The sequence below is a fragment of the Haemorhous mexicanus genome, chromosome 24 (genome assembly GCF_027477595.1).
Source record: "Haemorhous mexicanus isolate bHaeMex1 chromosome 24, bHaeMex1.pri, whole genome shotgun sequence".
NCBI classification, from domain to species: Eukaryota; Metazoa; Chordata; class Aves; order Passeriformes; family Fringillidae; genus Haemorhous; species Haemorhous mexicanus.
Window position 1 is genome coordinate 6001342 of NC_082364.1, and position 12122 is coordinate 6013463.

Here is a 12122-nt window from a genome sequence, read left to right on the forward strand (position 1 = left end):
CAGGAGCAGCTTTGGGGAGCCCTCACCTGTTTTTCCCCACAAATCTCCAAATCTTCTTTCCTGTGGCTTTTTTCTGTCCCTCTGTCCAACCCCACCCAGAATAAGCAGCATTTTTATGCCTCAATCAAAGAATTTCTCCCCATTTTTCTGCAGCCATGGATGGAGTGACCTCGCTGGGAGCTGTTTCCCTGATGCTGAAGGAATTTGGATGGAGGCCACTGGCAGTGAAACAGAACCTGGGTGGATGGGAAAGGGCTCTGAAACCTGACCCCAGATTAAACCCCATTGTTGTTTGTGACTTTCAGGGGACTAAAATGGATTTAGGGCCTTCATTTTCTTCTCCCCACTTGGGTATGGCTTTAATTATTAACCCCAAATCAGCAAATTTTCATGCTGCAGGTGCAATTTGGCCCACCTTAATTCTGGTTTGATTCAGCTGCCCTGGCTGGGGACCAGGCTCCAGAGCCCCTGACATGCAGGTATTTGGGAACACTGCAGGTATTTGGGAACACTGCAGGTATTTGGGAACACTGCAAGTATTTGGGAACACTGCAGGTATTTGGGAGCACTGCAGGGTTTTGGGAACACTGCAGGTATTTGGGAGCACTGCAGGGTTTTGGGAGCACTGCAGGGTTTTGGGAACATTGCAGGGTTTTGGGAACACTGCAGGTATTTGGGAGCACTGCAGGGTTTTGGGGGCACTGCAGGTATTTGGGAGCACTGCAGGTATTTGGGAGCACTGCAGGGTTTTGGGAGCACTGCAGGGTTTTGGGAACGTGGCAGGGTTTTAGGAACACTGCAGGGTTTTAGGAAACTTGCAGGGCTTTAGGAACGTGGCAGGTAATTAAGAACATTGCAGGGTTTTAGGAGCACTGCAGGTATTTAGGAATGTGGCAGGGCTTTAGGAACCTTGCAGGGCTTTAGGAACCTTGCAGGGCTTTAGGAACCTTGCAGGTAATTAAGAACATTGCAGGGTTTTAGGAGCACTGCAGGTATTTGGGAGCACTGCAGGTATTTAGGAACGTGGCAGGGCTTTAGGAACGTGGCAGGGTTTTAAGAACACTGCAGGGTTTTAGGAATACTGCAGGGCTTTAGGAACCTTGCAAGGCTTTAGGAACCTTGCAGGTAATTAAGAACCTTGCAGGGTTTTAGGAGCACTGCAGGTATTTAGGAACATGGCAGGGTTTTAAGAACATGGCAGGTTTTTAGGAACCTTGCAGGGCTTTAGGAACCTTGCAGGGCTTTAGGAACCTTGCAGGTAATTAAGAACCTTGCAGGGTTTTAGGAGCACTGCAGGTATTTGGGAACACTGCAGGTATTTAGGAATGTGGCAGGTATTTAGGAACATGGCAGGGTTTTAAGAACATGGCAGGTTTTTAGGAATGTGGCAGGGCTTTAGGAACGTGGCAGGTAATTAAGAACATTGCAGGGTTTTGGGAGCACTGCAGGGTTTTAGGAGCACTGCAGGTATTTAGGAACGTGGCAGGTATTTAGGAACACTGCAGGGTTTTAAGAACATGGCAGGGCTTTAGGAACACTGCAGGGCTTTAGGAACACTGCAGGGCTTTAGGAACCTTGCAGGGCTTTAGGAACGTGGCAGGGCTTTAGGAACCTGGTAGGTAATTAAGAACATGGCAGGGTTTTAGGAGCACTGCAGGTATTTAGGAGCACTGCAGGGTTTTAGGAGCACTGCAGGTATTTAGGAGCATTGCTTACATGGATTTCTGCTTTGGGATGAGAGCTCTGCTGAGGGTTTGGCTGTAGAAACAGAAAGTTTCTGGCAAACACCACCTCAACATGAATGAAAGGAGGGAATTGCAAAATAACAATAACAACAATAATAATAATGTGAAAATCCAGGTGTTCAGGGCCCAAATTCCCCGTTTTGCCCACGTGCAAAAACTCAGCTAAAGCAAGAAAAACTCTTTGGGCTCTGAAGAGGAGAGCAGCTCCCGAGAGCTGGAGGCTGCCAGGGGCAGGAATGGCGAGCTGAGGGAGACAACTCTTGTGCAAGAGCTGGAAGGAGCCTGCTGGGCTTGGCTGCAGGCCAGGGCATTGTGTTGCAGCAGCAAAGCAGAGAAATGATCCTGCAAAACACCCAGCTGGAAATGGAGAAGCTCAAGCACCCAGACTCCAAAAAAGATGTGGGTTTGTGGCTTCAGCTCCCAAAATGTTAACCCTGAGCATCCTAAATTTGAGTTTATCTTCTGCTGGGCCAGGACTTGGCCTCAGCTTTGCTGAAACTGGGTTTTGGTGTGCATAGATGGAAATTAAATGAGATCTAAAACAAACCAGTGAGCTGCAGGGACACAAAAAGGGACATGTCCTGTGGCCCTGGTGTGTTCTGCAGTTCTCTCATTTAAATCCCAGCATTCTGTGAGTCCTTTGAGCCCTCACCTGAGCTTTGCCAAACCCAGCTCCATCTTCTGCCCTGTCCTTCCACCCCCTCTTTGTGCCAGCTCCCAGTGGAGCCGTCAGAAACCAACACAGTGTTTGAGACATCAGCTTTGCAAGGAGGGAAAAGCACTGAAAATGGTATTTCTGCCGTGTTCTGCACATGTTAAACCCCAGGGAAGCCCTCACACACCATCCTCAAACATCACATTTGTTCCAACATTAAATTTCCACTCCCTCTCCTCCGTTTCCCTCTTTGCTGGCCTTGTTTGGAATCTGATGAGGGCTTTTTGCTGCCGAGGGTTTTTTGGTCTGATTCCCAGCACCATCTAGTGACACAACCCGGGATAGAAAACATTTTATATTTCTATTTTATCTTCCTCTCAATTTTCTTGACCTGCTTTTGCTTTTCACCCATCGCAAATTAAAATCCAGTTCCATTTGTACAAAAATATTTCACAACACGTCTCAAAAACCAAACCTAATTATTGCAATTTTTCCCTGTGCTTTCTGCTCCAATCTCCCTCAACCCAAATAACAGCACAGAAACTCCCAAACCACTTCAGGTAGGCTAAAAAAAAAAATAGAAATCTGCATTTCAGAAGGAATGGAAAGTGCTGAGTTTGGAAATGCTTTCCCCCTGGAGCTGCAGCTGATGCCAGCACTGCCCAGCTGAAGGTTTTTTGTTTGCAAGATGAACCATCAGTGCCTTTCAGAGCTTGCAATTATAAATTAACATTAATCTCAGATCTCTCCAGTGCCCACACAAATGGATGTGGCCAATTCCTCTGCACCAATGTCTGGTTTTCACCTCGAGAGCAAAACCCCAAGAAGCCCCAAGGGTTTAATTCCATTTTTTCTGTCTGCCTCCACGCAGCCAGTGCAGCCTGAGGAACAGAACCACTGTTCCTGCACCACCTCTCGTTCCTGAGCTCAGGGATGAGAGCACTTTGTTTCCAGAGGCATCGGGAGGAAGGGATGAAAAATAATGCCAAGAACAAACATCCCTGAGCCCTGTCCTGGGGAGGTGGAACTCTGAGCACTCCCATTAAAATTTAACAGGAACAGAGCCCCAGGACTCAGCAGAGTGAAACATCTGAAACCACTCAGCTCCCTCCCTTGGCTGCTAAAAATAAAAAAATCCTGATTTCCAAGGGGCAGGGAGGTAACTGCTGTGGAGAGGCAGACTGTGCCATTTCCAGCCCTGCAGGAAGGGCACTTTCATCATGGAATTCTCATCCCAGCCTCTGCAGGAACCAGGAAATCTCCCCCTCTGCAGCCAGGGTGACTCAGCTGGGGAAGGAGGAAGAGCTCAAGAAAAATGAAAGAGGATTCCCTGATCCAAACCCATCAGATCCAACCACCCATCCTCTGATGTGAGCCCACAACGCTGCAATTGCAGAGCAATTTCTGTCACTCGGCCCTTCCAGCACCACAAAATCAAAATTATTCCTCTCAGAGCTCAAAGTCCCCACTGCAGCCAGCAGCAGGTTTGGCTTCATCAGCTGCAGCCAGCAGCAGGGTTGATTCAGGGAGGAATTTTCCTCTGAATTTTCTCTCCATCTCCCATTTTAGGGAGCAGAACCCAGCACTGATCAGCTGAGGGAGCACTCACAGGATTCCTACAGGTTTGCTTGGCAAGGAAATCAGGAGGAGAAAAAAACAATACAAAATAAGGGAAAAGTCTGAAATTTTGTTTTGCTGTCTGAATAAAAACTTTCTTAGTAAAAAATGGATTAAATGAGGAGCAACCGAAGGAAAAGCCATCAAAATGCTCCAGTAATAATGAGATTTATTCCTTCTGTCATTCCATGCCTTCTAAGCCTCCAAATTTAAACTTTTATCTGGATGTTTGTTCTGCATAGACCAGTGAAAAGCTCTGTCAGGAAAATGATGAATAAAAAAGTTGATCCTGAGTTATTTGGAAAGCTGGGAAATGCTGCAAATCCCTTGGGACTGAGGGGAAAATTCCAGTTGGGACTGGGGGAAAAATTCCAGTTGGGATGAGGTCATAATTCCATTTGGGATTAGGGGATCAATTCCATTGGTGATTAAGTGACCATTTCCATTTGGAATTGGGTGACAAACTCCATTTAGGATTGGGAGACCAATTCCATTTGGGAGGGGGGATAATTCCATTTGGGAGGGGGTGATAATTCCATTTGGGAGGGGGTGATAATTCCATTTGGGATTAGGTGATAATTCCATTTGGGATGGAGTGATAATTCCACTTGGGATGGAGTGACCAATTCCACTTGGGATTAGGTGATAATTCCATTTGGGAGGGGGTGATAATTCCATTTGGGATGGGGTGACCATTTCCATTTGGGAGAGGGTGATAATTCCATTTGGGAGGGGGTGATAATTCCATTTGGGAGGGAGGATAATTCCATTTGGGATTAGGTGATAATTCCATTTAGGAGGGGGTGATAATTCCATTTGGGAGGGGGTGACCAATTCCATTTGGGATTAGGTGATAATTCCACTTGGGATGGGGTGACCAATTCCATTTGGGAGAGGGTGATAATTCCATTTGGGAGGGGGTGATCAATTCCATTTGGGATTAGGTGATAATTCCATTTGGGATGGGGTGACCAATTCCATTTGTGATTAGGTGATAATTCCATTTGGGATTAGGTGATAATTCCATTTGGGATGGGGTGACCAATTCCATTTGGGATTAGGTGATAATTCCATTTGTGATTAGGTGATAATTCCATTTGGGATTAGGTGATAATTCCATTTGGGAGGGGGTGACCAATTCCATTTGGGATTAGGTGATAATTCCATTTGGGATGGGGTGATAATTCCATTTGGGATGGGGTGACCAATTCCATTTGGGAGGGGGTGATAATTCCATTTGGGATGGGGTGACCAATTCCATTTGGGATTAGGTGATAATTCCATTTGGGATTAGGTGCTAATTCCCTTTGGGATTGGGTGATAATTCCGTCCCGGATCTGCGGGGTCAGCAGAACAGGAGCCCCCGCGCTGGCCGCTCCTCCTGCCCAGCGGAGGTCACTGTTGCTGCACAGATCGCCTCGGACGGGGCAGTTTTAGCTCCGACGGCGCAGTTTCAGTGTGAAACACAGCAAACCCCTCCCGCAGCAGCTCAGGGCTCCTTCCCTTCCTCATCTTTCCACAAATCCACCAAAAATCAAGCCCTCAACTGCATCATTCCCAGGGAGATTCTCAGGGCTGCACCGAATCCCATCCCCAGATGCCTCAAGGCATCAAAACCGGGCAGATTAAAATAATTCCTTCGCCTTTAACCACCTGCAGCTCAAGACCACACAGCTGAGAAGTCATCAGCAATTAACTGCACCTGATCACCGCGTTAAAATTAGGAAATTACATCCCAGGGGAGAAAAGTTTGCTTGTCATGAAGAGGTGAAAACTCTGGAAAATGTCCTGATTCCCCTCTGAGGGGGACAGAGGCAGCCCAGCAGCCCCACACAGGAGGAATTTCCTCCCGGTGCAACATTTCAGGGAGGTGAAAACAGTCTGAACACGCCACCCCTGCCCTGGCCAGGGAGCTCTGGATCCAAGGCAAACATTTGGAGGTAACCATGGAGCAGCAGGAGGGATGAGTCAGGGCCAGGGAATTCTTGGAAATGAAACAATGGGGATGACACAGGAGGGGACAGGGCCATGGTCAGCCTCACCTGGGGGGTGGAGGGGCTGGAGAAGCCCTGGGGAGCTGGGAAGGGGCTCAGCCTGGAGAGAAGGAGGCTCAGGAGGGACCTTGTGGTTCTGCTTGGAGAAAAAGGAGGCTCAGGAGGAACTTTGAGGTTCAATCTGGATCAAAGGAGGCTCAGGAGGGACCTTGTGGCTCACCTGGAGCAAAGGAGGTTCAGGAGGGACCTTGTGTCTCTGCTTGGAGAAAAAGGGGGTTCAGGAGGGACCTTGTGGTTCAATCTGGAGAAGAAAAGGCTCAGGAGGGACCTTGTGGTTCAATCTGGATCAAAGGAGGCTCAGGAGGGACCCTGTGGCTCTGCAAACTCCCTGCCAGGAGGGGAGGATTTGGGGTCTCATCCCAGGGATGGGAGGAGAGGGAGCAGCCCAAATTCCAGCAGGGCAGGGTCAGGGTGGACATCAGCAGGAATTTCCCCTTGGAAAGGGTACCCAGGCACTGGAAGGAGCTGCCCAAGGAGGTGTCACCTGGTGAGGTGACAAACAAAACATCAGGAGGGATTTTAAAGCTCATCTTTGAAGAGAATTGTGCATCTCTGAAGGTGAACAGAATCCGTGTGAATGTGTCCCGAGCTGAGTGGGTGGGGAATGTTTAAAAGGCTGAATAGTGGAGATATAATGAATATATTTAAAATATAAATGCATAGAATAAAATAGAATATATAGAAGAATGAAGATATTGAAAATTCCTGGAGGTGCCCAAGGAAGGGCTGGAGGTGGCCCTGAGTGCTCTGGGCTGGGGACAGGGTGGGGATGGGTCTCAGCTTGGACCTGGTGACCTCGGGGGGTTTTTCCAGCCTCAGTGATGCTGGGATTTGTCACAGCTCTGCCCCCCTGCCTTCAGCGGGGATTTTCAGCTCCCCCAGTGAAGGTTTTGCTCCTTTGTGAAGCCTCACCCCGCTCAGGACACTGCTCCCAGCCACCCCAGGTGACCCCGAGCCAGTCCCGGCGTGGGTAATTAATCAGGTAATTAATCGGGTGGATGTTTACTCCGAAAGCGTGTGACAAACCCCGCAGCGATGTCACAACCCCCTGCCACCGCCAGCGCCGGAATTGTCACATCGCAATTGCAGCTTCCCATGCAAATGGAGCCTCCACATCCCCGCTCTGCTTCCCAGGGGAAAATCCAGCCATGCCCCGCTCCAGCTTTCATTGCAAATATCTCCACTACTCAGCCTTTCACACTCTCCTCATCCACTCAGCTCGGACACATTCACACGGATTCTGTTCACCTTCGGAGATGCACAATTCTCCTCCAAGAGGAGCTTTAAAATCCCTCCTGGTGTTTTGTTTGTCACCTCCCCAGGCTCTGCAAAGCCTCCTCCTGCCTTTCTCCATCAGTGCCAGCCAAACCCACCCCCTCCCAAATATGCAAAAGAGGATTTTGGTCAAGGAAAGCTTTTGCAACGGAGGCTTTTGAGCCAGGTGGGATCAGAGCTGGCATCCAGAGGGAGAGACAGACAAACACCCACCCCAGCAGAGGCTGTTAAAGTGGGTGTGTGCCCGGGAACGTGTAGGAACAAGGGAGGAGGGAAGAGAGAGGATTCACCCTCCATCCAGAGGTGGAAAAGGAGCTCAGCCCATGGGCAGCACGGCCTGAACGTGCTCAGGGAGAGAGCTTTGGCAGAGCTGCCCACCACCAATCACTGCTCTGCAGGCTTTTTATTTGTCACTGAGAACTTCAGAGGGTGCTGGTTGCTTCTGCTGAAAACATGACAGCAGGAACCTGAATTCCTGCATCAGGATGTCAGGAATTAATCAGGGTGTCAGGAATTAATCAGGGTGTCAGGAATGTACAAAGGAGAAAAAAAAAAAAAAAATCCACCCCCCCCAGAACAAAAGTGATGTGATTTTTTCCTGCAGGTCAAACCTGTCTTTCCTCAAAGCTCAGCTCTATGTCTGCCCAAACCCAGCCTGACCCTCACCCCTGGCACTGAAGACTCTCCCCCAGTCACATCCTCTTCTCTTACACCTTCAACACTTGAAATGTTCTCCCTTTTTCAGAATGGAAGCACAGAGAGTGATAAAAAACCCAGAAATCACTAAAATTGTGGAAGAAAACGAAAATATTCCACACTCTTGAGTAAAAAGCACTTTCCCCAGGTTTCACTGGGTAATAAATGAAATGGTTCAGCCCACAGGGAACTTCCTGTGGGAATCAGGAGGCACAGACTCAAACAGCACCCACAAATCCTAGAAAGTCATTTTTGGGATCTCCCTGTGCAAGCTGGAGCCTGCCCTGCCTCAGTGGATAAAAGAGGACTCTGCAGCATTATTAGAGGGTCCAAACTGAAAATTGCAATTGTCCAGCCAGGGCTGGGGCTGGAGGTGGACAGCTCATGGCCAGCAGTGCCTGTTTGCAGAGAGAGACTCATGAGAGCTGTTTGAAATTAGAGCAACAAAGGATTCTTTGAAAATGTCAGGTGCCTGTTGAGGTTGGGAGCAGAACCACAAAATTCCCAGGTAAACAAACACAAAGCCTTGGAGATCTTGTAGTGTCCACATTCCAAGGGGTTTTGTTGGTAGATTTGAAAATTCACTTCTCCTGTGATGGCTGAAAATTGCATTTTTGGCCCTTTCTGTGCCATTGAAAGGTCAATTCCTCACTAGATTAGAAAATCCACTTCTCTTATGGCTGAAAATTGCATTTTTTGGCCCTTTCTGTGCCATAGAAATGTGAATTCCTCACCAGATTTGAAAATCCACTTCTCCTCTGATGGCTGAAAATTGCATTTTTTGGCCCTTTCTATGCCATTGTAAGGTCAATTCCTCATTGTGCAGGCCAACCCCTGCACCAAACCAGGCCAATTCCTGCTTTACTGTGGATGTAATCACAAGTTATAAACAAGAAGATAAAACTACCCAACAGAAGGGCTGGAGCGTGGAGGAGAACAGAAAGAGGAGCAATCCCTGATGTGATTTACTGGCCAATAAATGCAGTGAGTCACTGCAGCAATTTCCTGTTTGCAGGAGGCCAAATTCTCCCACCTCTGCGAGCTGGAGGAGCTCCTGAACCGGTGCCTCATCCTAGAGACTTGCACAGGCTATTTTCGGGCTATTTTCGGGCTATTTTCAGGCTATTTTTGGGCTATTTTCGGGCTATTTTCAGGCTATTTTCAGGCTATTTTCAGGCTATTTTCGGGCTATTTTCAGCTATTTTCGGGCTATTTTCAGGCTATTTTCAGGCTATTTTCAGGCTATTTTCAGGCTAATTTCAGGCTAATTTCGGGCTAATTTCGGGCTATTTTCAGGCTATTTTCAGGATATTTTCGGGCTATTTTCAGACTATTTTCGGGCTAATTTCGGGCTATTTTCAGGCTATTTTCAGGCTATTTTCAGCCTATTTTCGGGCTATTTTCGGGCTATTTTCAGGCTATTTTCAGGCTATTTTCGGGCTATTTTCAGGCTATTTTCGGGCTATTTTCGGGCTATTTTCGGGCTATTTTCAGGCTATTTTTGGGCTATTTTCAGGCTATTTTCGGGCTATTTTGGGGCTATTTTCGGGCTATTTTCGGGCTATTTTCGGGCTATTTTCGGGCTATTTTCGGGCTATTTTCGGGCTATTTTCAGGCTATTTTCGGGCTATTTTCAGGCTATTTTCGGGCTATTTTCAGGCTATTTTCGGGCTATTTTCGGGCTATTTTCAGGCTATTTTTGGGCTATTTTCGGGCTATTTTCGGGCTATTTTCAGGCTATTTTCAGGCTATTTTTGGGCTATTTTTGGGCTATTTTCGGGCTATTTTCGGGCTATTTTCAGGCTATCACAGGGATTTGTGGCATCCTGGCTCCAGCTCCCCCTGGACTCATGTAGTCAAGCAGGGGAAATGGAAAGGAAATATTTCCCCAAAGAGAGCAGGAGGTGTCCTTTCACCCAGATTTTTAAAGTTTTTCTGAGCCTTCTGATGTTTACATTCTTATAAGGAGCTTTCTCACACATTTTCTGTAATTAAATTATTGGTTTGCATTCTTTTATGGAGGAAGAGAAATTTGATGGGCTGTTGGTTTGTCCAGGGTCACTAGAGAGGTGGCACTGTCACCCTCCAATCCACTGCCACTTTTGGAAATCTATAAATGTTGGAGTCAGAAATTAAACTTCCCTTTAAACCTTGAGAGCAGCAGCATCCCCAGATTGTTTTATTTCATGTCCTACAGTGACAGTGCCCTCAGAGAAGCAGCCACCTTGGGGCTGTCTCTGTGTCAGACAGACAAACAGCCCAAAAGTGGAAGTTTGTCTGAGGAATCCTTTCCCCTGGGACAAAGCCAGGAGGAATCTCAGTGCTGGCTCCCTGGGCTGCAGAGCCCTGGGGCACAGGATAACTGAGGGATTGCTGCCCTTGGAGGTGAAGCTTTGTTGTGATGAATCTGACTCTGTGTTCACAGAAGGCTGATTTATTATTTCATTATATTATATTATATTAAAGAATGCAGTATTAAATTATACTAAAGAAACAGAAAGGATACAGACTGAAGGTTAAAAAGATAATAATGAAAAACTTGTGACTCCTTCCAGAGTCTGACACAGCCTGACCATGATTGGTCATTAAGTAAAAACAATTAACACGAAACCAATCAATGACCACTTGGTAAGCAGTGTCCAAACCACATCCCAAAGCAGCCAAACACAGGAGAAGCAATGAGATAAAATTGTTGTTATTTTTCTCTGAGGCTTCTCAGCTTCCCAGGAGAAGAATCCTGGGCAAAGAGGATTTTTCAGAAGAGGTGAGGGTGGCAAAGCCTGGCCCCAGCCGTGCCTCTCCCTCACCCATCCCTGCTCCCAGCTCCACTAATTAAAGGCAGCAATAATTTGTGGGGCAGGCAGCCAGGGAAGAGCCACTGCAATGCAGATCAGCTCCTGATTCCCTGCTTGTTCTACAAGCACCAAATCTCCTTTGATCAATACCTGAATAATCCTTTCAACATCCCTGAGCTGTGCTTGCTGCTCCCAGGGCAGAGAGAGCAGGAGCTGGGATTGGTCAGGCCAGGGAGAGGAGTCACTGCCCACTTTAAATCACAGCACAAATCTCATGTTCTTTCCAATCTGCCCCAGAAAGTCTGGCTGCTCTGTGCCCAGGCTGATGGCAAAGATGGAAAGATGGCATTGTTTGGGATTAAATCTGAAATGCTTTCCAGGACACAGCCAGGGAAGGAGATGCTGCTGATAACATCGTAATCCTTTTTCCAATCGAGGTACTTAAGAGAAATATCTGCTTGTTGAGTTGAAATGGCACAGCCCACAGGCTGAAATACATTTCCCAGGGACACGGGAATGGAGGTTAGATCTGCTGACAAGGAAATAGATTTCCTCTAGGAAGTGTCCCCATTTGTCATGGCTTAACCCCTGGGGCACCACACCCCCCCCAGCCTCCAGCTCACCCCTGTCCCTGCTAGGATGGGGACAGAGCTGTGAGCAGGTAAAAACACCATGGATGGAATAAGAACAGCTTAATAAACGAAATAATGCCATGAAATGAGAGAGGGGGGAGAGAGATAAACAAACAAACTCCAATTAAAAGGATAAACTCGAGGTCTCCCTCCAGCTGCTGCCCTGAAATCGGTGCCTCAGTCCCCCAGTTAAATCCTGGGCACATCTTCCTGCAGGATGGGATGTCCCTGTGGCCATGGGCAGCTGTCCTGGCCCTGCTCCCTCGGGGCTTCTTCTGCACCTCCTGCCTGGAAAATCCCTTCTCTTGGGGGCAGCACAGCTGAGCTGCACTGCAGCATCACTTTGGTATCAAAAGCATTCTCCTGCTAAACCCAAACCCCTGCACTGCACCAGCTCCTGGGAACAAAACTCAGCCTATCCCAGAAAAGCACTTCTGAGAATTCCCAAAACATTTAATTAAGGATCTCCTGCTCCTTTACTCACTTGCACAACCCTTACTCAGAGGTTACTTTTCCCTTCCCAGTAAATCAGAATTATTTTTTTCCTGTTTCACACAGCAGGGGAAAAAAAAATCAACTTGAAGTTAAGGTTTTTCTTGGGAAAACTCATTTCCTCATCAGCTGCTCAGGGTTGTAAGGAAAGAGGGTGGAGC

The 12122-nt window shown here is 47.6% G+C and overlaps 1 protein-coding gene across 1 annotated transcript in view; it reads left to right on the forward strand.

Moving 5' to 3' along the window:
• SIK2 (salt inducible kinase 2) overlaps positions 1–12122 on the forward strand; it is a 244066-nt gene that overhangs the window by 114565 nt on the left and 117379 nt on the right. The window lies entirely within an intron of this gene.